The 22,474-nt window shown below is 39.8% G+C and overlaps 1 long non-coding RNA gene across 1 annotated transcript; it reads left to right on the forward strand.

Moving 5' to 3' along the window:
- Window positions 1-337: 337 nt before the first annotated feature.
- On the forward strand, window positions 338-9,680 carry LOC144586781 (uncharacterized). The gene is made up of 4 exons (XR_013541808.1): window positions 338-374; window positions 3,315-3,451; window positions 6,852-6,900; window positions 8,527-9,680. It is a non-coding gene; the product is annotated as an uncharacterized LOC144586781 (long non-coding RNA).
- The last annotated feature ends 12,794 nt before the right edge of the window (window positions 9,681-22,474 follow it).

Consider the following 22,474-nt stretch of genomic DNA (forward strand, 5'->3'; position numbering starts at 1 on the left):
GTGCTGTGCATTTCTAAGAGTAGCATTTGTTTCTTTTTCTTTTTAATATTTGTATACATTTTTCTTAACTTTAGTATTGCCTTTTAATGATGTAATTGTTCTTCGCTTTAAAAATGTTATTTTAATGTTGTTCATCACCATTACATACTCATTGTTTTCAGCTTTAAATATTGTCTTTCAGTGTTGTAAGCTACAATGGGTCCTTTTCAAGGAGAAAGGCAGGGTAAAAATATTTTAAATAAATAAATAACCTCATAGATTGCAGGCTCTCATGTTAATAATTTAAGATCAGTTTCTGTCAGTGGTTGCTTTGCTCTCATGGCATCTTTCTGCATGATTTTGTCCTAGCTGCTGCTGATGTGAAGAAAAAAACGGTAAGTACTCTTAAATAATTAAATAAAATAAAGTAAAATGAAATAAAATGAATTTTGATGGCAGTTGCACAGTTGGCTCACATTGCAAATAAGTATTTTCAGATGCTAGATTTCATGTGGCATGTTGGGCACAATAGTGCTCCCACCCCCAGCTGGTGCCCCCTCCACAAAAAAAGTTTAGCATAGAGAGGTGGGGGGGGGGCACAGAGGCATTGAGCAAAAGGGACAGACAGTTGCATCAGAAGCAGCAGAGATGTCCTTCCACAGGCAGGTGAAGACCTTTCTCTTCAGGCAGACTTCCTTAGTGACAGACTGCCTAGGAGACAATAAACAGGGTCTTTCCAAATCTGTTTTTAATAAAGCTTTTACCTAACATTTTAAATATAATATTATTAATTCATTTAATAGTCAAAATATTCCCTGTTTTTCACTTTAATATTGTGTTTTAATGACGTAGACCACCATGTGTCCTTTCTTAGGAGAAAAGATGAGTAAAAGCATTTAAAGTACATAAAATAAATCAATAAATGTGTCCAGCTGAGCCCTATAAATAAGCACCAAATGAAGAAATTAAAGCCACTAACATTTTCCAAAAAAAATACAGGCCCTGTCTCTCTTGGTACCCTCCATCTTGGATTGCTGTGCCTCCATTTTGGATCCTTTACGCTTTTTTGCCTTTTTACCCTTGTTTTTTTTTATAATTCTCCCTACTGTAGCCATGCCTCCTTGGGATCTCTCCAACCAAGCTTTCTTTGGGGTTTTTCTTCCTCCTTTTGGTGTTTTTTTTTTCTTTTTTCCCGTTTCTTGAATTATTTTTGCTGCTGCGTGGTCCACTTGCTACTACTGCTTGGTTACTTTTCTAAAGTGGTCGCTGTGCATGTATTTATTCTGTGAAAGGTGTATATTCTGGTGGGTTTGTGAGGGACTGTTTTGTTTGCTTTTATAGGGGGTTATAGCCCAGGAAAGGTGAACTTTGTGACTGCACCAGTGTTCCACTGAGTTGTGTGGATGTCACAATATATACTAGGGACATGGTGGAGCTGCGGGCTAAACCGCAGAAGCCTGTGCTGCAGGGTCAGAAGACCAGCAGTCGTAAGATCAAATCCACACGACGGAGTGAGCTCCCGTCGCTTGTCCCAGCTCCCGCCAACCTAGCGGTTCGAAAGCATGCAAATGTGAGTAGATTAATAGGGACCACCTCGGTGGGAAGGTAACAGCGTTCCGTGTCTAAGTTGCACTGGCCATGTGACCACGGAAGATTGTCTCCAGACAAACGCTGGCTCTATGGCTTGGAAACAGGGATGAGCACCGGCCCCTAGAGTTGAACACGACTGGACAAAAATTGTCAAGGGGAACCTTTAAATTTCTCTTTCTCATCTGTTACCAAAGTACACTGATTATTACAATGAATATGATAATATAAACAAGTGCCTGCATTGGTCCAGTGATGTTTTTTTCTTTCTCATGCACTGTTGCTGCTTTTAGAGTAGACTAGTTACTGCACCTCTGCTTTTTCTGAGTAGTTTTAAAGTGATCTTTAGGATTTCTTGGGGTGCCAAAGAATCCACATGGGACAGCATGAATGGACAACCCTAAAAAGCTTTCCCTTTCATGTAAAATGAAGGGGCAGTACATGAAAAATACAAAAACTAAATTAGAACATCATTTCTAACTCTGCAAAGAACAAGAAACAAATGAAACACAAAGATTTTCACTGCGCCCATCCTTAACATGAAATAAACACAGACACCAAGTAGAAAGCAATTGCTAATGGGTGCTATTACACATAAACTGTATTTGGTTTTTTTTATTCAGTCTGTACTTTTTCTCCAAGCAGGATGTATGCTTTAGTTAATTTATCTTTTGTGTGAGTATTGTGAGGTGACAGAGAAATTAATGAGCCCAAAGTAGTGGCTTGTCCACTAAATGGGCAGGGTAAACGTTTAAACAAACTAACAAGCAAGAAAGGAATTTCTCACATGACATAGAAAATCCCACAATTGCCTGTCACTTTCCCTGCATTAAAATAACAAGTCAAGTGATTAACAATTTGCTGTCCTTTCATGACATTAAAAAATCTGTTGCCTAAGTGGCTCCATCACTCTTGACTAATGGTAGGGCTGGCCAGCCTCTTCGGCACCTTCTACTTGTTGAGGTGCTTGTAATTAAAAGGGAACTTCTACTTGTAATTAAAAGAGAACTTCTAGCTAATACTACTGAGGTATAATTCTTCAGTCAATTGTACCTCTACTCATTATATGGCCCTGTCTGCTATTACTACAGCTGCATTATCCCCTGCTTCTTGTCAGGCCTTCCCTTTGGTTAGTTTTCTTTCCCCTCTTTTGTTTGTTTCTTTGTATCATTTTAGGCTATCTTTCTCCCAGTGATGGGGAAAAGCAATTAAACCATGTTACTAATTAAAAATCCATTATGTAATTTAAAAACATTTAAGACTCCAAGATTAAATTTAAAGAAAGCATAAGGCTTCACCCAGGACCCATTAATAGTTAATAAAGTCATTAGACAGCTGCTTGAAGAAGTGGGTCTTCAATTGCCATCAGAAGGATAAAAGGGAAGGGGCTAATCTAATGTCTCAGGGGAGAGCATTCCACCAACTGGGATAAACCATAGAGGGTCTTCTTTTGTGTCATCATCAAATGTGCCTGTAATGGCAATGAGACCAAGAGGAAGCCCTTAAGGCAGTGGTCTCCAACCTTGGGCCTCCAGATGTTCTTGGACTGCAATTCCCAGAAGCCTTCACCACCTCTGCTGGCCAGGATTTCTGGGACTTGAAGTCCAAGAACATCTGGAGGCCCAAGGTTGGGGACCACTGCCTTAAGGGATCTTGAGGAGCATAATATACTTCTTCTGATGCAGGTAGTGATAAAAATCTGTTAATCATAAACTGGTGTGATACTTAACTGGATATTCCTTTTGCAGCTCAGTTGTCAGAAATACTATAAAATTGTACTTCCCAGTGGCAGAGAAACATTGGCCTGTCCAAACATGTATCGCCCAGTCTGTGCCACAGACGGTCGTACCTACAAGAACCAATGTGAACTTTGCAAACATAACCTGTAAGTATGGTAGATACATAGAATAGTTTCTTCTCAGTAACGGTGCAGTCTTAACTCAAAGCTCTGATGCCTGCAGGGTGGATTACCAATACAGAGAGGCCTTTTATGCCAACAGAAATCCTCTTACGCTTGCAGAAATGCTCTTGTGCCAGCAGAACCCTCTTCTACAGGGTGATCTCAGATATCTAACAGCAGAGGAATTTGCTGGCAGAACTGCCCTGCTGGCTAAAGCTTACTACCAAATGGCCAGAGAACAGGAGAACCTGATTTGAATTAAATCAATCCAGGGTGAGACTAGTCTGAGGTAACTTCCAATAGCCCTCAGCTGGCATGAGTTTAGATTCAGCACTGCACTAGGTGGACTACTATTAACTCACTGGTCTTCTACCATCTTGGCTGGTTAGGAGTGTGTGCTGAAAATATCAGAACTTCTGAAACTCACTATAAATATATTTCTTCACATCATAGATTTGTCTTGTCTTAGTTTTCCATCAGAAAAGGCAAAGGGATATCTCCCCAAAATAATATATCTGCATAATAAATACCTTAGGGTTTTCAAAATTTAAAACTTACAAATTACTAGAGCATGCAAAAATTGCTTTCCGGGTAACAACACAAAATCTTCCAGTCGTTACAACCACAGTCTATACCAGCTGGGGGATTCTAGAAGTTCTGCTTTTTAAAAAGTAACTGTTTCAGATTTTTCAGTGTCTTACTTAAGATAAATGCCTTCACTCCAGAAAATAAAAGTACTGTATAACCAAATTGTATTCTAACTTAAGAAAAGACATTTTCATCCCTTTTACAGTGTGTTCATAAATTTTAGGGTGTGATCAGACAGGCATTTAGCCTCCTGTTTCATGTATTGTGGGGACAGATTAGTTTGCTCATTTTTCCAGGAGTCACACAGTGTAATTACTGGACCAAACAAAATCATCACCAGAGCATTCCTGCCTGCAAATTTCTGAGCCCCTGGCTTCTACACATTTGGTGTGTGTAGAATTGCTCTGGTTTGGTCCATTTCCAGTGTATGAGCCTTCTGGCCATCAAGGCTCCTTCCAATTGGAATTTCCAATATTATAAAGCAGCTTAATAAACAAGCCACTTCAGGGTAATGGCAAATGAACACTTCCTCTGCTCCTGAGTGAAGGGGTAGGTAAAGTGGATTTTTAAAAGACTGTAATAGACTATTGCTGATGCACTTCATCAGTTGTGGGTGGTGGGGGGGGGAGAAGACAAAAGCCCTTTCTTTTGTCTTGTCTTAAAGGGCCAGTCAAGAAACTGCCAGCAGCCGAATCTATGCCAGCGGATTTGGCTGCTGGAAATCTCTTGACCGGCCCTTTAGGACAAGGAAAATAGAATATAGAATATATATAATCTAAGTGGCCCTATTTACCTCACACCAGCCCATTCCAAAACAACCAGGGTAGACAAGCCCTTATTTACTTTAAAAATTACAGGTATGTCATGTCCTTCAGTACAGGCCCATTACATGGTTCAAATGCAGGCCTGTACTGCTCCCTTGTGCTTTATTCTGGCTATTGCGAAGGTGAACAAGAGTATGTTTTATATTGCTATCCAATACCTCATAGAATTTATATGGTTCTTAAAAAGTAACGGAAGTAAACATTTTAATTATATTTGAAAAATGTGGAAAACACCAATTTATATTTAATAGACAAAAAGAAACAATAACCCATAGCAACTCAAAGACTAACAGTTTCATTTAATGGTAATTTTTGTGGGTTACAATCCACTTAGGAAATCATTTTTTTCAAATTTTAATGATAATAATAATTAAATTTTGAATGGTTTGGAACTATAGATCAACAAGCTATTTTTCAAATAAATTTCCAAGAGCTGTGAGGGGTTACAGTTAACCTTACAGGAGACAGAAGGCAGAGTGACAAAAATCAATAAATATTGGGTCTTGATTAGAGATGGGTTTTTAAGAAATAGAGATGGGGATGAAATGCCAAAATTGACTCCCCATTATAGAAAAAGGAGGGAAGGGGGATTCAAGTGATCCCCCCCAGGTGCATTTGCAAAGACGGTGGGGTTGGGGGATCGCTTTGATCAGGCTTCCCCTCTCTTTCTGTGCCACAGGTGCATGGAAAGACAGGGGAAGCCTGAGCAAAGTGATTCCCCCCCCCGTCTTTGTAAACAGGGGGGTGGGATTCCCTTGGGGCAGGCTTTAGCAAGCAGCAGGAAGGGAAAATCCCTCTCTGCCTATGCCCCAGAGGAACAGCTCATAGGCATAAGCAGAGAGGGATAGATGAAGAGACGAATATAAAAGTTTTACATTTTTTGCTTTGTATTTGTCAGGGTCTTTGGACCTCAAGAATGCAAAGCAATGAATATCTGATGAATCAGGGATATTTGTTGAATATCCCGTTTCATTTTTATATTCGTCCCCATGTCTAGTAACAAACCATGAGACAAAAAGCAAAAACAAAACAAAAACCCATGAATTGGGCCGTTCCGTGGTTCTCTTTTGGAGTGCTCTGGGCAAATGCGCCTGTCCAGAATGAACTATTATTGGCATTGGTGATTTGTACGCTTCATATTGGAGTGTATCGTCCCTGGCCAAACAGCCGGGAGCCACTCAATCAATTATCCAGGCAACACTGAGGTGAACCGAGAGGAAACTTTTGAATATGATTGATTGTCAGGTCAGGGAGCCAACCATTCAGCTCCACGTGCAGTCTCTGGGAGTAAATGGTTATAGGAGCTGCACCCTAGTTTGCTGGGCTGGTGGTTTCATTTTTGCAGCAGCCAGCATGAGGAGAAAATGCTTAGCTAGCTAGTCTATTTTTTTTGCTTCTGTCCTTCTCCCACATTTGCCCTCTTTCTGTTCCCTCCTCAGTCCACCTCATGATGAGCAACGCCCTGTCTCAAGTTCTCTCGCACAAACCACTCATTTAATTTCCCCCAGGCTAGCTGCTAAAGAGCACTTTCCTGAGAGGACCCACTTTGGGGTGTCTATAACTTTGGAATACCAAATACAATCTTCACCAAACTTTGAGGGGAATCAGCTGAAGACTCACTGCAAGTTTGACCTCTCTAACTCATGCAGGGGTCACTCTATAATTCTTAAATCGCATGAACCACGAAACAGTTCATTTTGTCAGGAAGTTTGTGGTTTGTGATTCAAGAATACAGACAAACCATGAACCATGGCAAACCACCATTTATTTCCCTGTGCCCATTTCTAGTCTAGATTGTTAATTGGTAAACTGAGCCAGATCACACATCTGACAATGCCTTAGGACCAGAGTATGAGCAAATAGAAGGGAATATTAGTACCTGCTCTGCTAGTCTATGGACCTATATGAATATTACCAACAGAGTATTGTGTTTACATGTCAAGTTTGATGTTTCTGATCTTTTATTTTCTCAGGGAATTTGGTAAAAATGTTGGCAGGAAGTATACTAGGAGATGCGTTCGGGTAAGTTAAAATGTTTGGAGAATTGAATTCGAAATTAATAAACATTTTTCCAAAAAATACTTTAACATAGTCATAGTACTATGAAACTGTAAAGATTTCTACAATGTTGAATGACCATATGGCCTATTTATTGCTGAATTTTTGTCAGTATATTATAGGTATGCCCGATCTGCTTTAGCTGCTGTTTCTGTCTTAGTCTAGCCTATTTCTACAAGAGAAACACTCTTTTCATTGGAAGGGAAATGTGTGAGATTGTTCCGGTTTGGAAAAGTTACTTTTTAGGTCCACATCTCCCAGAATCCATCAGCTAGCTTAGATTTCTTGACACCAAAATGCATAGTAAGTGTCAGGTTGTGGCCCCTAGTATACAGTATAATGTAAAATGCGTATAGACCTAGAAAAGTAGACCTTAATAAAGAAATTCTCATGGGGATACTTTATTCACTGAGGTGGCCATATGTCTTTATTTATGAAGGACAGTCCTCCTTTTATGAAGGACAATTTTCCCTTTGATGGTGTCCTCCACGTGAAAAACTTATCCAAGTTAGATTTAACAATAAATAAACCTAAGTAGGGAGATCATGGACCTTGAAATTACCTGTCCACAGTAAGTAGCATCCAGATGGCAGACTCAGTAAAGAAAAAGGTCACCTTGTCACTCTTCTCCTTACTCTACTGAGGTACCTTGGGATTCTGTTTAAATTACAGCAGTTTCCAGTTTTGAATCTGCACATATAAGTTACGCAATAGATTTTTATGCAGATTATTTCCCTCCTTTGTCCCTATTTTTGGTGATGTATGTTCTACTTTTGGGGGGACATATAAGTGGCCATCCTGAGGTTTATATGACACATGTACTTGTTCAGATGGTAATGAGAATTGAGCCTTGTTCAAGCCTTTGTCTGCATGTGTGAAGGCAGCAACTCTGCAGAATAGCCTTCACCAAACTCATGGATGTTTTGGACATGAGATTCCACCAGCCTCTGCCAGCATGCCTCATCATGCCTCATCATGATGAATGTTTGGAATTGTAATCCTATACATCTGGAGGACACTAAGTTGATGAAAGCTGGTGTAGAAAGACAGGGCTACCCATGCTGATTACATTCCCTACAGATTGATGGAACCTAATCCCTGCACTCTGGGCCCTACACTTTTACTCCAGAATCTTCCTACCTTGAATGGCAGAGTTAGAAGGAATACTCTACTAATATCCAAGAAAACAAATATAGAATACTATTCATGGACCCTACTAAACCAGGCAGTTCTAGGCTGGAATAGGTGAATGCACTACGACATAGATCTAGCAGAGCTATGTTTGCCCCACCTGTAATTATTCACAGAATGCCCCATTTGGTGCCATTCATGAGATGTTTAAACCATCTATCATGTGTGTTTGTGTGGGGATACTCCACACTCTAAAGTAGTTTATCTTTTCCTGTCAGTTGTGTCAATTTGGCCATGTAATGATTAGGGTAAAACAATAAACATTTCTGGGGCCACAGTGAGAGAATTGTTCCTCATCCTCCAATATTTAAAATCCATCTAGTTTTGGCAGAAAAAATTCTCAGTGAATTTTCTTTTTCTTGTGAAATGTAACATACTGTCTTTTTCTTCTTGTTGTAGCACCACTGAGAAGACTTTTACCTCTAGCATCAGAAAGAAGATTATGTGGTAGTTCATTATCTAGAATCGTATAATCATAATAATGGATGGGTCTAAGGCACCATTTACAAGTCTAATACTCTCCTGCAGCCAGGGCTGTCAGACCCTCACAAATTAAGCTTGCAAATTAGAAAAACCTTCCTTTTGGTTAGGCCTAATTTTTCTCAGGTAGTCATTCTGTTTCTGGGCTAGACTACAACACATTGGAAATATGAATTCACATGGTTGACTGAATGAATGAATCCCTTCATGTTGAAAAGTAGCATATTGTAAAGAAGACTAAAGCTCCTTCTCTTTAATATCTGACTTTTTATGTGGAATAGCATTGCAATAGAATTCTGAACTGATACAACTCAGACAGAACTAGGAAGCATCTTCATCTGACACATTACAATAACTGATCTTTTAAAAAAACCTGTCAGTGGTCTTCTTGCAACACAGCGCAAACTCTGTCAGAGTTGTTTTCTTGATTTATCATTGCCCACTACTTCACCGCATGGCCAGAAACTTAAGGTGGAACATCCAAAATTTATGAGGACAAGTTTATAGTGCCATCTTTCAGTAGCACTCACATTCTAAGGCATCTGGCAAAATTCAAGTGAACCAAGGGTAGAATCCAAGGAGATGTAATTATGAGTTGCTGTTATTGGCCATCAAGATGCATCTAACTTACGGTGACCCTAATGGAACTTTCAAGGTATGTGAGATAAGATATCCTTAACCACGTAGCCTCTTGTGTTTCATCAAAAGATAAATGAATGTCGAGGGAGAGACAATCAACACTATTTTGTCCATAGCCCAGAATGACGTCCATAGCCCAGAATGACTTGTTCACAATCTTAATTTCCAGATAATAACTTCTATCCTTTCAACTGATCCTGCACTTCCCATTTGAATAAGACTTGGCTCAAATATTCTAAATTTTAATTTCAGGTTTTCATTTTGCCTGATCAACAATGTCATGTTCTGAGTTTGCGCTGAGATTCTGCTACTGAGTTGCTTCAATGTACAGACAATGAAACACAACAGTGTCTTAATAATTTTTCATTACCATTCTGTACTTTTGCCTCATGCTTGCTTGTTCCCTAATAAATAACCTCATGATCCGCAACTGACCCGGGGCCTATCATTCATGAATCTGGCTATGTTTCAGACATCATGATCCAAGGTAGGTACCATGTAGGCCCAGTTGTTCCACTTAATTAATCAGTATTTGATTGTTTCTGGCTTTACATAGAAAAATGGCTCACAATATATAATTCCCATAAATGACAGTAATGTAAAATCCATGGGGCCGCTACTCTATGGTAAAGATAAGGAGGACAAAACACATTCTGCAATTTCAAATAGACATTGGGGTGGGAGGACTTTGAGGGCCTCCTGCAATTCTATCATCCCGTGTGGATGGATTTGGCTGCCAGTTGGATACTTGCCAGGTAGAAGGGTGGCATGTTCAACTTCATGGTAGTTCCAGTTGCATAGAGTACATTTCTCCTTTGCATTATTTATGCTCTTTGGGTATGGAAAGGAAATGTATTCATCCATAAATAATATCTTAAACCTGAAACTGAAGCACAGGAGGGGACAGATCCTGAGTCCACTAGTTCTCCATATACCATGCTGTCACATAACCAGATTATGACTCAACTCAGAATCTAGGCTGGCAGCTACCCAGTTCTAACTGTATGTTCCCTCAGGCCAAGTCCTGCTGACTCCTGGGGTACTTGGGGTACTACCTTCTCTCATTAACTTTTGCTCCAAACTTCCTTGCAAGATTTTTCCCATTAAACTGCATGTTACAACACCATGAGAAAGAAGCAACAAGGCCAGGAGCAAAAAGTCCACCCACAGTAACTCATTTAGTATTCCCTCTGATGCTGCAACAATCCCCCCCCCCCTTCTTGAGGTGAGTGCTGAAGAGGCTCTTTTTCTGTGAAGAGAACAATTTGGGCCTCAGGTGTACCCCTCTGCCACTGACAGCCATTCAGTTCCAAGATACTGGTCAAGCTGTACTGGCCACAGCACAAGACACTGTACCATATTCCTGTTGCCTACACAATAGATCTTTTAAGGCTCTACACAGCAGAGATTTTTCATCATTGTGTCCATTAAGTGAAATGGAAATCCCCTAATACTTAATACCGTCACTGGATGCCTGTTTGCTAACTCCTAACAGAGTACTTTAAGGCTCAGTTATGTATTTTTGTGCAACAAAAGCCCATCTGGGCAACCTCTTTGTAGAATTTGGCATTGGAATGGGGATGTGCTAACATGTCCAAATGTATTTTCCTAACACAAGGTTTCCCATTACTGCATACATTACATTATTATTTGATTTTTCCGCTTGAGAAACCTACAAGTTGCACTGGCCTACAGCTAATGCTACTGTGCATTTTATTTGAAGGAAAATTACCTTACAAGTTCCAAAATCAAACATCATATGACAAATGTGTTCATGTTCTTTCTCTCACTTGCATCTTCACCCATTCTGAGTGCAGGATGGCTAAGGGCCAGATGAGCTGGCAATCAACCCAACTCAGTGTTCAGATGTGAAAAATTACTTTGGAATGTTCCTGCTCTGGACTAAGCTTTTGTTGGCATTGTGTCTGTGGCTCTGGATTGGAGAAGACTTGGGTCTGGTATAATTTAGCATCTTCCTCACCCTGCCACTTCTTTACTTACAGAATCTGCAGGAATTTCTGTCAATAATATTGACAGATAATCTGACTCATGAGTCATAATCTGATTATTCTTTAATATCCACTAGGGATGAAATTATTTGGAATCTCTAATAAAGAGAGGGTATTTGTCCATCACCAAACTGATCCAAAGTGAAGGGGCAGGGAAGCCCTGAGTGGTGTGAATATGAAATCAGGGCTCTCTAACGCATCAAATATCGTTTCGGTGCTTTGGAGATTTAAAAGGCTGACTTTTCAAAGCACTCACTGAGTGCTTTATATATTGTATAATATTATATTATAATATTATTATAATATAATATTGTAACAAAAGAAACAGGAAGACAGATGATGAAGAAGATTAACAATTCAAGCACCAATGAAAAGCCAAAGTTCATCTCGAAACTCCAATAATGGAATCCCTAGGAGGGCATTCTCCATCTGTGTGATTGGTGGCCATTTTGCAAGGGAAGCACATTAAAGCAGAGGGAGATTCCATTTATATTGCTTTTATTTTTATGAGGTAGCGAGTGTGTATGTTTTTCTTCCTTGTTTTTAGGCCACTGCAGATCTCAATTCGATTAACTGATCGTGCATGAAATTTGTGCCATTGGGTAGGATGTGAGTGGAGTAATAATCATTATCAGAATTACAGAGCTGGATGCAACCATATGGATCATCAAATCCAGCCCCAGTCAAGGAGGCACAGTGTCCAAGCCACTGAGTTACCCACAGCTGTATGAGGAACAGAACTTAACCACTTCCCTCTGCCCATGTTGTGCTTCTTTTTTAATGCCAACTGCTATCATTTATTTTTGCAGCACTATTCTTTCTTTTTCTTTTTGTGCTGTGCATGTCTGCTCCAAATGGGTTATAGGGCAAACATAACACAAAAGTGTAGTCGTAGAAGGGGTAACCTGTGCAAGGATTACAGGTGAAAGCAAAATAAAAGTTAAAAGTTAAAAAAAAAACATAGTGACACCTTAAATACTAACTTTTATATTTCTAATGTGTATTTTTGTTTCTCTTACAGCTGATAAAGTGGAGTTGTCCACAAATGCTTACATTAAAAAAAAAAGTTAATATTTAAGGTGCCATCACGTTTTCATCCCCTTTTAAACTTTTATTTTGTTTTCACCTATAATGATAACACACAAAATGACAATCAGGTACTCTGGTCATGGAGGCAGCAAAGCTACTAACCCAGGGTATTACTTTCCTCTTTAACAAATGTTTTTCTTGAGTAAACTGGGTACATTTGAGAACTGTGAATAGATCCAGGTGGGGTGCGGAAAAGAAAGCAGGCAAGAAGGAAACTGGTGGAAGCTGCCTACATGAATTAAGTTGAGCAGTATTTGATGGCATTGGGTTTCACACACACCCTATCCTCCCTGGTCAGAGTCCTTTATTTTCCAGTTCTTTTTTCCACTATATACACAAATATACAAATAATTCCTAATACTTCAAATTATTTGGATATAAGTTGAATGTGATGGGCTAAAAATCAGCTTGAAGTGGCTTAGTTTGTCACTCAGTCAGACCCTAATCACCACCAATGTGTTGGAATTAAACAGTGCCTACTCTCTGTTACAGATCTTCTTTGCCCAGGACCAACACACTCTATTGTTGTCATACCCAAAACAACTTCCTTGCCACCAATATAAAATTCCCCAAGAGACACAGCCATTTCATTCATCTGCAGAAGTGTGCCTGGGCACATGGAAGCTTATGAAAAATTAAAATAAATCTGCTATAAGACTTCTGGCTTCTTTTGTGCTGCAGCAGATGAAACACAGCTACCAGCTAGATTAAATTGTACTGAACTGAGATGAATGAACTGAGGGGATGCCTTATAGTAATATGGAAATCAGAAATGGCATGGATCTAACAAAAGAAAATTAGTAGTTTGGGTGAAAGGAGGTAGAAGCTCTAGGCAGTCCTTTATCTCTATCTCTATCTCTCTGACACAAACACATCTTCCCATCTTATCCAACTTGCATCATCTGAACATTTCCTTCTCCAGCCTAATCTTGTTTCAGAATCAGGATTAGTTTGATGCAAGCATTGACCCAACCAATGATGACATGCCTCAATCATATGTTAACTGTAGTGGGATAGTCATACAGAGAACTCATGACATTCAGTTTACCTCTGTCTTTCCATGGGGGAAGGGGCGGAATGCACTCACATAGATGTTACAACACACTTCAGGATGTGATTGTGCACTTCATTGCCCAGGGGAAAGGAGAAACCGGCCTACAAAGTATATCCTTCCTCCCTTTCTGTCCATTACTAGAATATTTTGTTTCCCATTTTTTATAACTATTTTGTTTTAATGTGCTTCAGGACTAATGGTTTTATGTACTGTGCCTCTGATGCAATTGCAAAATTGATCCCAAGTATATACTGGGGCAAGATTGTAGGATTTGTTTGGAACAATAAAATATGGGGACTTAATAGAACTTTTCATATTCATAGCCAGCTGGCTTTCCTGTCAGGATATTTTGATTTGCATAGCCACCCAGAAGAAAGGGGCAGGACCCAAAAAGCTGGGTAAAGTAGGCCACTGTTTGAATACAAATTGTCATGCAAGTCACACAAGTAGAGAAAGGGAAGTGATCTATTAACTTGCCCCCCAATTAGTTGTCTTCCATATGAGAGACTGCAGCTTTCCTTCTGAAACATTGCAGTTTTCCTACTTAGGACTACCTCCATACAAAGCTCTACAAAGGGCAAAGGAAAATGAAGTGCGTCCTTCATTGAATGCACTCCAAATGGGAATTCTGATCTTGAAAATAATTATCACCGCCATCCTCCTCCTCCATGCAGCTATTTCATCCAAAATTTGGCAGCCTGTGTGTCTTCAGGCATGTGGCACAGAAAGGTATGGGAGAGGGGATAAATAGAGCAAATTAAATGAAAGAAAACAAGTGGGGAAAGAACCAGTTGATGTATGTATCAATTAGAAGAGACCACAGAGGTTCATGTCATTGGTTCTCTCTCTGAAAATAAAAAATTAGAGGAAGGCAGCAGGTAGATACTTATTTAAACAGAAAATGAGGGCCCCTTTGATCGAAGACTTCCCTAACACCCAAAACCCTGGGGTATTTTTAAAAACCATCTTTCAAAATTAGTAATTCAAATAAAGAAAGCCAAGTTAATGTTCAAGACCATTGATCAGATCTTAGAGATAGATGTTATGTGTAAAATAGAAAGATAAGAAATGAGAAGGCTCTTTCTTCTTCTTGATGAAAGGTAGGTGCTAACACTGAAATCCTACATAACAAAAGCTCCAGTTTGGCATTATATGAGAACATTTAGCCCTCACTCCCCTCAGGCCTATATGTGTAAACAGGACTCCTCTTCTGACCCAATCTTGAAGCTGTGAAGAATGTGATGGTGAAAGGGTGTGGGATGAAGCACTCCCCTCTTAGAGTGTTCATAATGCCAGTGTTCCTTATGTTAACACAGTAGTGGTGCCATATATTTCACAGAAGCACAGCAAAAGGATTCTATAAGTAAAATCAAAAGACGGAGTGTCCCACCAAAAAAAACTATAACTATGAAACTATATCTCAGATCAGCACCAAATGTGCTACAGATGTAGCAGGGGGTCTGCTCTTGCTCTGTGCCAAATTTGGGGATGTTTAGGCAAAGGGTTTTCAAGAAGAGATTTTTTAAAAAAGAGGTAACACTGTTTTGCCCTCATAAAGACACAAATGACCAGAAATCTACAGTTAAATAAAAAGAAATTAAAATGTAGATAAGACAAAATTTGCATGCTTGGGGGGGCACTCTATTTTAATTGTACTTTGCTGTCACAGGAATACTAAGAGATGTTTCTGGAGCAGCGATCCAACTATGTGAAGGGATACAATTGTTTTATACCCATAGGATGTTACAGAAATCTGAGTTACTAATATATGTAGTGCACTAAGGATCCCTGATCTCTAGTCAGGTTTTTAGAGATGTACTGAAATATTCTTATGTGTCAATTTATGCTGACTCCCTCTCAAATCTCCTTTTAAATTCTTTTTATCTACAACAGTTGGCTTGAGATCCATAACAGAATGTCCTGGGAGGTTGAAATGTTCTGAAACTGGTTTCTCTGTGTTCCCATTCTTGATGTCAGATCTGTGTCAATTCACTCTTTTGTGCAGCAATTGTTTTGTTAATCCTGTGTAGAATGCAGAGGGGCGCTGCTGGCAGAAGATGACATAAATTAAATTAGAGAATGCACAGTTATACTGACCCCTGATATTATGGCTGACACTGCTGGAGCCCTTGATGGTGTTCTCCATGTAGATATGGGGACACAATTGGCATCTAGGTTTGTGGCAGGGTGTTGCTCCTGTCTCCATCTCCATCACAACTACCTGTTGTGTGTCAGCAGTTGTTTACCTGTTGTGTGTTAGGTTATCTATAGGCATGTATGGGCTGCCCACCCAAAGCCTTAAGAAAGGAAGGATTATTTTCCAGCATGGCCTGCAAGTCATTGATGATACAGCACATTATTCTCCATTGGGAGCTTTAAGTGACTACTAACAGAGTACAATACACTCATGATATGTTAGATTACAACTCCTATCCTCCCCCACCAGCTTGTGTGGTACCGCAAATGATGGGAGACATAATCTAACACATGCGGAGGACACCAGATAAATTGGCAGAAGCAGAGTAAATTCCTCAGGACAAAAATTTCAGAATGCTGCAGGGGGAACTTGTCTAAATTTTAGACTCATTTCTCTTGATTTCATATGTGAAAGCATGGCTGGATAGCTCAGTGGTTAAGGCATCTGGCTGTGGAGCCAGAGCCTGGGAATTCGATTCCCCACTGTGCCTCCTGGGAGAAGAGCCAACCTGCATGGCCTTGGGCAAGCTGCACAGTCCCAGGGCACCCCCAGAAAAAGGGAATGGTCAACCACTTCAGAGTATTCTCTATCTGGAAAACCCTGAAAAGGGTTGTCATAAATCAGAATGGACTTAGCATATGATTATTAACATATGAAAACCTTACAGGCACTTTCTAAAATACTGTTTGGCTCCCTTTAAACTATTTTTCCAATCCAGTCTCTCTTAAAACTGTTATACAACCCTCAGGATTATATAGACTAGGCACCTTATCTTGAGCAAACTACTATTAGAAGCACCCACCCATTTCATACACAGTACATGATACAGTTCAAAGACTTTTTGGAGATAAATAGACGTATTGTGCTGGAAACGTTTGCTTGGAAACCAGGTTTATTTACCCATCAACTGTGACCATGAAGGGATAGGTGTACATTGGCAATTGTCAGCAGCTGTCTCGTGGACATCAGCAGAGAATTAGGGGCTGGAACTATGGAGCACACACCATGCTTGAGACAACAGCCTGTCACCGGACAACTTTCTTCCACCATCTGTGCAATTAGGGAAGCCTCCTGAACATTGCTTTAGAGTAGCGATGACACAGAAGGAACGTGTGATCAATAAAATTGTCTGGACTGGCTGTTATTGGAGAGTTCCTGAAACCACAGTTCTATCTCATCCGTCTTGTACACTTGCCTCCCTCCCCAGGTCAAAGTTAGCAGATGGTCATTATTTTTTTCCCTGCTGAAATTATTCACCAGTCTGGGAAATAAGGTTTTCTTCTCTGCTGAGCACTAAGAGAGGATGTGAATGGTGAGGAAGCAATAATCTCTTTTATCTTCTTCTCACGAAGATACATATATTAAAGCTATGACACATATATTAATGTGTTTCCCAGTGTGGTGTAGTGGATAGTATGATGAACTAGGACTCTAGAGAACAGGGTTCAAATCCCCACTATCCATGGAAGCGTGGGGAGTGGAACTGGTAAAACCACGCCTTAAATATCTCACTTAATTTGAAAACCTATTAGGGTTGCTGTAAGTTGGTTCTGGTTTAATGGTACAGAACACACACACAAACATATTAATTACTCTCAGTAACTGGTGCTCTAGTCTGCCTTGCTTGTTTGAGCTGAGCCCTAGTCAGACATTTTGGATACCATGTGTTTTACTCTAGTGAGATGATTTTGTATAGTGATGCCCTCATAAAGAACTTGCAAATGGATATGCTTTTCCATAAGAGATGGCAACCACAATGAAACTAACAAAATCAGTGACCTGGCTATATTACAATGACAAAAGATCAGTGTCATTGCTATGTACTGTTGCAAGCTGCCTCAAACTTACAGAAACTCTATGAATTTGCAACCTCCAAAATGTTCCGTCATTAACAGTCCTGCTCAACTCTTGCAAACTCAAGACTATGACTTTATTTACTGAGTCATTCCTTCTTATATTTGGGTCTTCCTCTTTTCCTGCTGCCTTCCACTTCTCCCAGCATTATTATCTTCTTCAGTGAGACTTGTATTCTCATGATGCGCCCAAAGTACTTAAGCGCCAGTTTCATCATTTGGCAATATTTTGTCATTTCATCTGGTTCACCAGCATTTTTCACAGGCTCTGATGTTTCCCCCAAGCAACAGGCCTTATCTCTTTTCAGCTGCCTGAAATAAAGACCTCCTCTTCATTTTAAGGGGTGACTATCTGGTTATTAGCAGATCAGAGAGAAGAGCTTCTCCTTGTTTTGTATGAAATATTGTTTTTGGTTTTTTTTGTTGGCCAGCTTACCTCAGCTGCTCTGCATGGATCTGCTCCTTACTTTAGCTCATCTGCATCAGTCTGCTAGAAGGTGGGCCCAAGAATTGTGCATGGGAATGTGGGATGAAGTGTATTCTCCCTCTCACAATGATTTCTGCACTCTAGGTTATGGAGCCAGTTTGGCTTGTAGACTACCCTGATATATGTTAAGTTTTCATTTGTGTACTCCAAAACTAGGCAGAGCTGTAACCTACCTTCTGGGTCAGAGCTCATTGTTTCTTTATCTCTCTGATAAACTTGTGTGAATCATCATGACTGTCATAATTGCCTGTATCCAGGAGCAGTGAATACATACTTCTTCAGATGTTATTGAACTCTAGTTTCCGGCATCCCTAACAAGTAAGGTGATTTCAGGTAAAGGTAGTTATAGTCCTTTTTTTTTATGACAAGTTCCCCAAGCCTTTCCTGCTGCAGTATGAATTTGCTTTCCTAGGTATATTATCATTAAAGTTGTTCTTTTAAGTCACAATAGGCAAATCATTGTGGCACAACTCATCCTGACAGCCACATCCAAGCTGTTGTTGCTTCTGTCCTCTCCCAGCAACCATTGTACGTATCATGTGGTCATTTTCTGAAATCCTCTATGGCTGGATAATTCTACATGAGGGAACTTTCTGTTGGAATTTGTGTGTAGTGAATTTACACATAAACTTCCCTTTAGCATTTGTAATCCTCCTTTTTTGAGTGGTAAATACCACGTCTTTTTATTTATCCTGTCTCTTTTTTCTTCCATTACAATATTAATTTATTATTTGTTGTAACTCCTTTAATTCCTCCTCTAAATGTTTAATAGGAATTATTGGTTTATAAATTTAAAAAATAAAAAAAAACACATACATAAACTTCCATTTAAAAAAGCCAGGAAGTTCAGATAACCTTTCCAGCTTATGAATGTGAGATATTGTGCTTCTGAACCCATAATTCAAAATGCCAGGAAAGAGCCCAATATTGCACCCCCATTACTAGCAGGAAAAAGGATGCCAAGCTTTACTAAGATTGGGAGGATGCAAAGGACAGTCTGAATATTAACAATTCCAATGACAGCAGTCAAGATGGTCTACAAGGTACCCTGTTCTGCTCACTACCATTCACAAAGTGACACCGCACAAGGGAAAGCTGATTGCTTTTTTCATCAGTTAACCACTTGCCACCCAAACACAAAAGCATCTGCCAGGGCTGTTTTTCAACAAGTATGAATGGTAGTGAGCAGAAGAGGGTATCCTGTAGACCAGTTTTGAATGCTCAAGTCTAGCCTGAGGTAGAAAATCTCTGAAGCACTTCTTCACAACACCATTGTACTAAACCATTAATGACAGGGCTGGCCTTTCATAATGTTATGATTTACCACCCATTGCATTATTGCCTTACCTAACATTATTGATAACAATCTCCTAGGATTTTGCAAATGTAGAAGCATTTTTAATCATCAAACTCTGTTCGTCTCCTGATTGGTGAGGTGGGGAGGAGCACATCAATAGATCTATAGTCACTGAGATTTATCAGGAGGCTTGAAATGGAAGTGGTCACCAAGAGATTCAGGCTTGTATAAAGAACTGCTGGATAGCTCACTGGCTTAGGTAGCTGTCTGCAGAGCTAGAGGTTGGGACTTCAACTCCACCTTGTGCTTCCTTGACAGAAGCTGGACTCACTGATCCATAGGATCCCTTCCAGTTCTAAGATTATTATTATTGCCATTATAAATCCTCAATCTATTCATGACAAACATGGTGGGCTTTTTTCTATTCACGACGTATCTGTAATTGAAGGGAATGGGATGAAGGAGGGAGCTCACAGCACCTCCCACTGTCTGTGGCACCTTGGCAGGGCACCTCAAGGCTCCCCTCAGATCTCTTGTGGAGAAAGGGAGACAGAAATGTGGGGAGAAGGACTCATACAAGATTAGAGGGAGTTAGGTGAGACAGCAATGCTTCCTTCTTATTTTTGTAATTTTCTTTTGTGTTCGATAGGCATCCCATGGATTCTCTGTGATCTCCCTTGGAGAAGGGAAGACATGAATGGGGGAGGGAAGAGACCATAGAGGATTGGAGGAAGTAGGGGAAGGGAGGGAGCATATATCACTTCTTAACTATCCATGGCCAGGCGCCCCAGAGATCCTCTGATATGTCCCTTGGAAAGGTGAAGACAGGAATTGGGGGGGGGGGGAGATCTTAGAAGATTGGAGGACGTGGGGTAAGAAAGGGGAACACAATGCCTTCCAGCTGTCTGTTACATCTTAGCCAGGCAATCAAAGGCTTCTCTGAGACTTCCTGTTCCCTGATGCACATCCCCCTCCAGCTCCAGACTTTGGAACAGCCGCTCTTCTTCCTTACAAGCTTTTCGGTGCATGCTCAGAGTTACAAGAAATCACCACTGTACTGATTTGAAAACACTTTTGAAAAGACCAATAATCCAGCCCTTACTTGATACTTTTTAAGAAAGAAAGAAAGAAAGAAAGAAAGAAAGAAAGAAAGAAAGAAAGAAAGAAAGAAAGAAAGAAAGAAAGAAAGAAAGAAAGAAAGAAAGAAAGAAAGAAAGAAAGAAAGAAAGAAAGAAAGAAAGAAAGAAAGAAAGAAAGAAAATTGGGTTGGGGAAATAATACTTTTTCAAGATGAGTAAGAATAGGCTTTCCAGTTTGTGTGAACTTTTAAAAATCATAACTTCAAAACTGTTGATTTAAACATCTTCACTATTACTGTACCAAATGTGTTGGTGAGTTGATATTCAATTTAAAACCAGCAATTTTTTTGTTTGGGCTGCCCCTATTTTCAGTTTCAGAATGTTGTTTCCCTCAGTCAGGTCAATATCATGGCCAGGCACCCGCCTAACCATAACCCATGGAATACAATGCTGAATGACAAGTCAACACTTAAGTACACCCAGTGATTCAATGGATCTATTTTACTCTACCTTTACTCGAAGGTGCCTTTCTCTTTAGTTTCAGTAACTGGAAAACACTTTGTTGAAGGACCTCCTGAAAGAGTGGTCAGTAGCAGGTGTAACCTGCAGGACACCTTAGGAGCAATAGAATGATGTGCTTTTGTCTTCATTGTCTTCACTTTCCAGACCTACTGAACAAATCTAGACCATGCATCAAAGAAAGAAAACAGTTTTGGAACCATTGTGTTGACCATTTTTATTCTTTTTCAGTATATTCCTTTAGAAACAGCTATGTGGTAGACCAACTCCTGTTTGTCCTATTACGTAAGTGTGTGATAAGTTGAAAGCAGTAATAGCACTATAATAATTGAGGAAATGGAACAACAGTAAACCTCATCAGTTAACAGCTCAATGAGAATACATCTGAGAATTGTTTGCCCATCTCCTTTTCTTTATTTGAAAAAGAAACCAGGGTACAAGGGCTGAAACATGGATCCTTTAAAGAGACTTTGCAAATGGTTTCTTATAACACTGAGTGTGTGTGTACAACTTACCAGAAAGAAGAGTGGCTTTCACAAACTCTAGAGCTAAGGGTGGGGAGCAAATATCTGGTTATCAATGATTTTTCAAGTTTTAGCACACTGACGCTTCTTGTGCTGAGTTCCTGTATAATTATTTGTCAGCAAAATTAATTTTAAAAAGACTTTCTGTTTCCATCTCCTTATGATTAAGGTCAGTGTAATACCATCCCTCGAAGTGTAATACCATGTCATTGAAGCTACTAACATGAATTTGACCCAACTCCGGGAGTCAGTGGAAGACAGGAGGGCCTGGCATGCTTTGGTCCATGGGGTCACAAAGAGTCGGACACAACTTAAAGACTAAACAACAATACCATGCCTTCAAATTCCATCCTAGAGAAATGATCAAAGAGCATACTATGGCCAGTGATACCGAAAACTGGTGAGAAGCCCAGGAAAAATCAGTGAGGTTTTAGTACTTCTTTTATGTTGCATTTTGATCCTGATGAGGCTTGTTTATCATGCTGATTTTAAAATTTGATAATATACTCTAGTGTGTTGTCTTTGTCTTCAGATCTTTGCCGTGCATTCTTCCCCCACCCCCACCCCAAAAATTATACAATGCTTAGGCATCTTATTCACATGAACAGTAAATATATAAACCATAAATATAAATAGACACAGAAAAGTTAAAGTGCCACCCACTTCTTCTCCAACAAGAAAAACTATGTTAGTTTTTTCTTTATAATGCTTATGTCAATCCTGTATGTCTCTGTGGACTTACCATCAATACTCATTTCATGCATCTAAAAGTTTAACTAAATAGGCTTGACTAAACAGATAGCTATTCAGTAGTCTGTTCTCGAGGGCAAAGCTGCTGGTGTGTAAAATGTGTCATTGCATCTATAATTATTTCTTGTATCTGTATTCTTTCAGAAGGAAGTCATCAGATCTGGGAAGAAGGGGACTGCTCAAAGAACAGGATTATTTATCAGCTGGTAAATAAAGCAAAAAAAAAAAAAGTAACAGTGGTTGTCAGTCATGAAAGCCCTCAAGTTTCCATGGAACTGCCTCAAGAGAAATGAGGAGACTTTGTGTCTGCTGGATTTTGAAGTCCTGTGCTTTGTCTTCCTCTCACTAGGAAAAGCGGTTGAAGGCACCA

This window comes from Pogona vitticeps, chromosome 2 (assembly GCF_051106095.1).
Source record: "Pogona vitticeps strain Pit_001003342236 chromosome 2, PviZW2.1, whole genome shotgun sequence".
In the NCBI taxonomy this organism is placed as follows: Eukaryota; Metazoa; Chordata; class Lepidosauria; order Squamata; family Agamidae; genus Pogona; species Pogona vitticeps.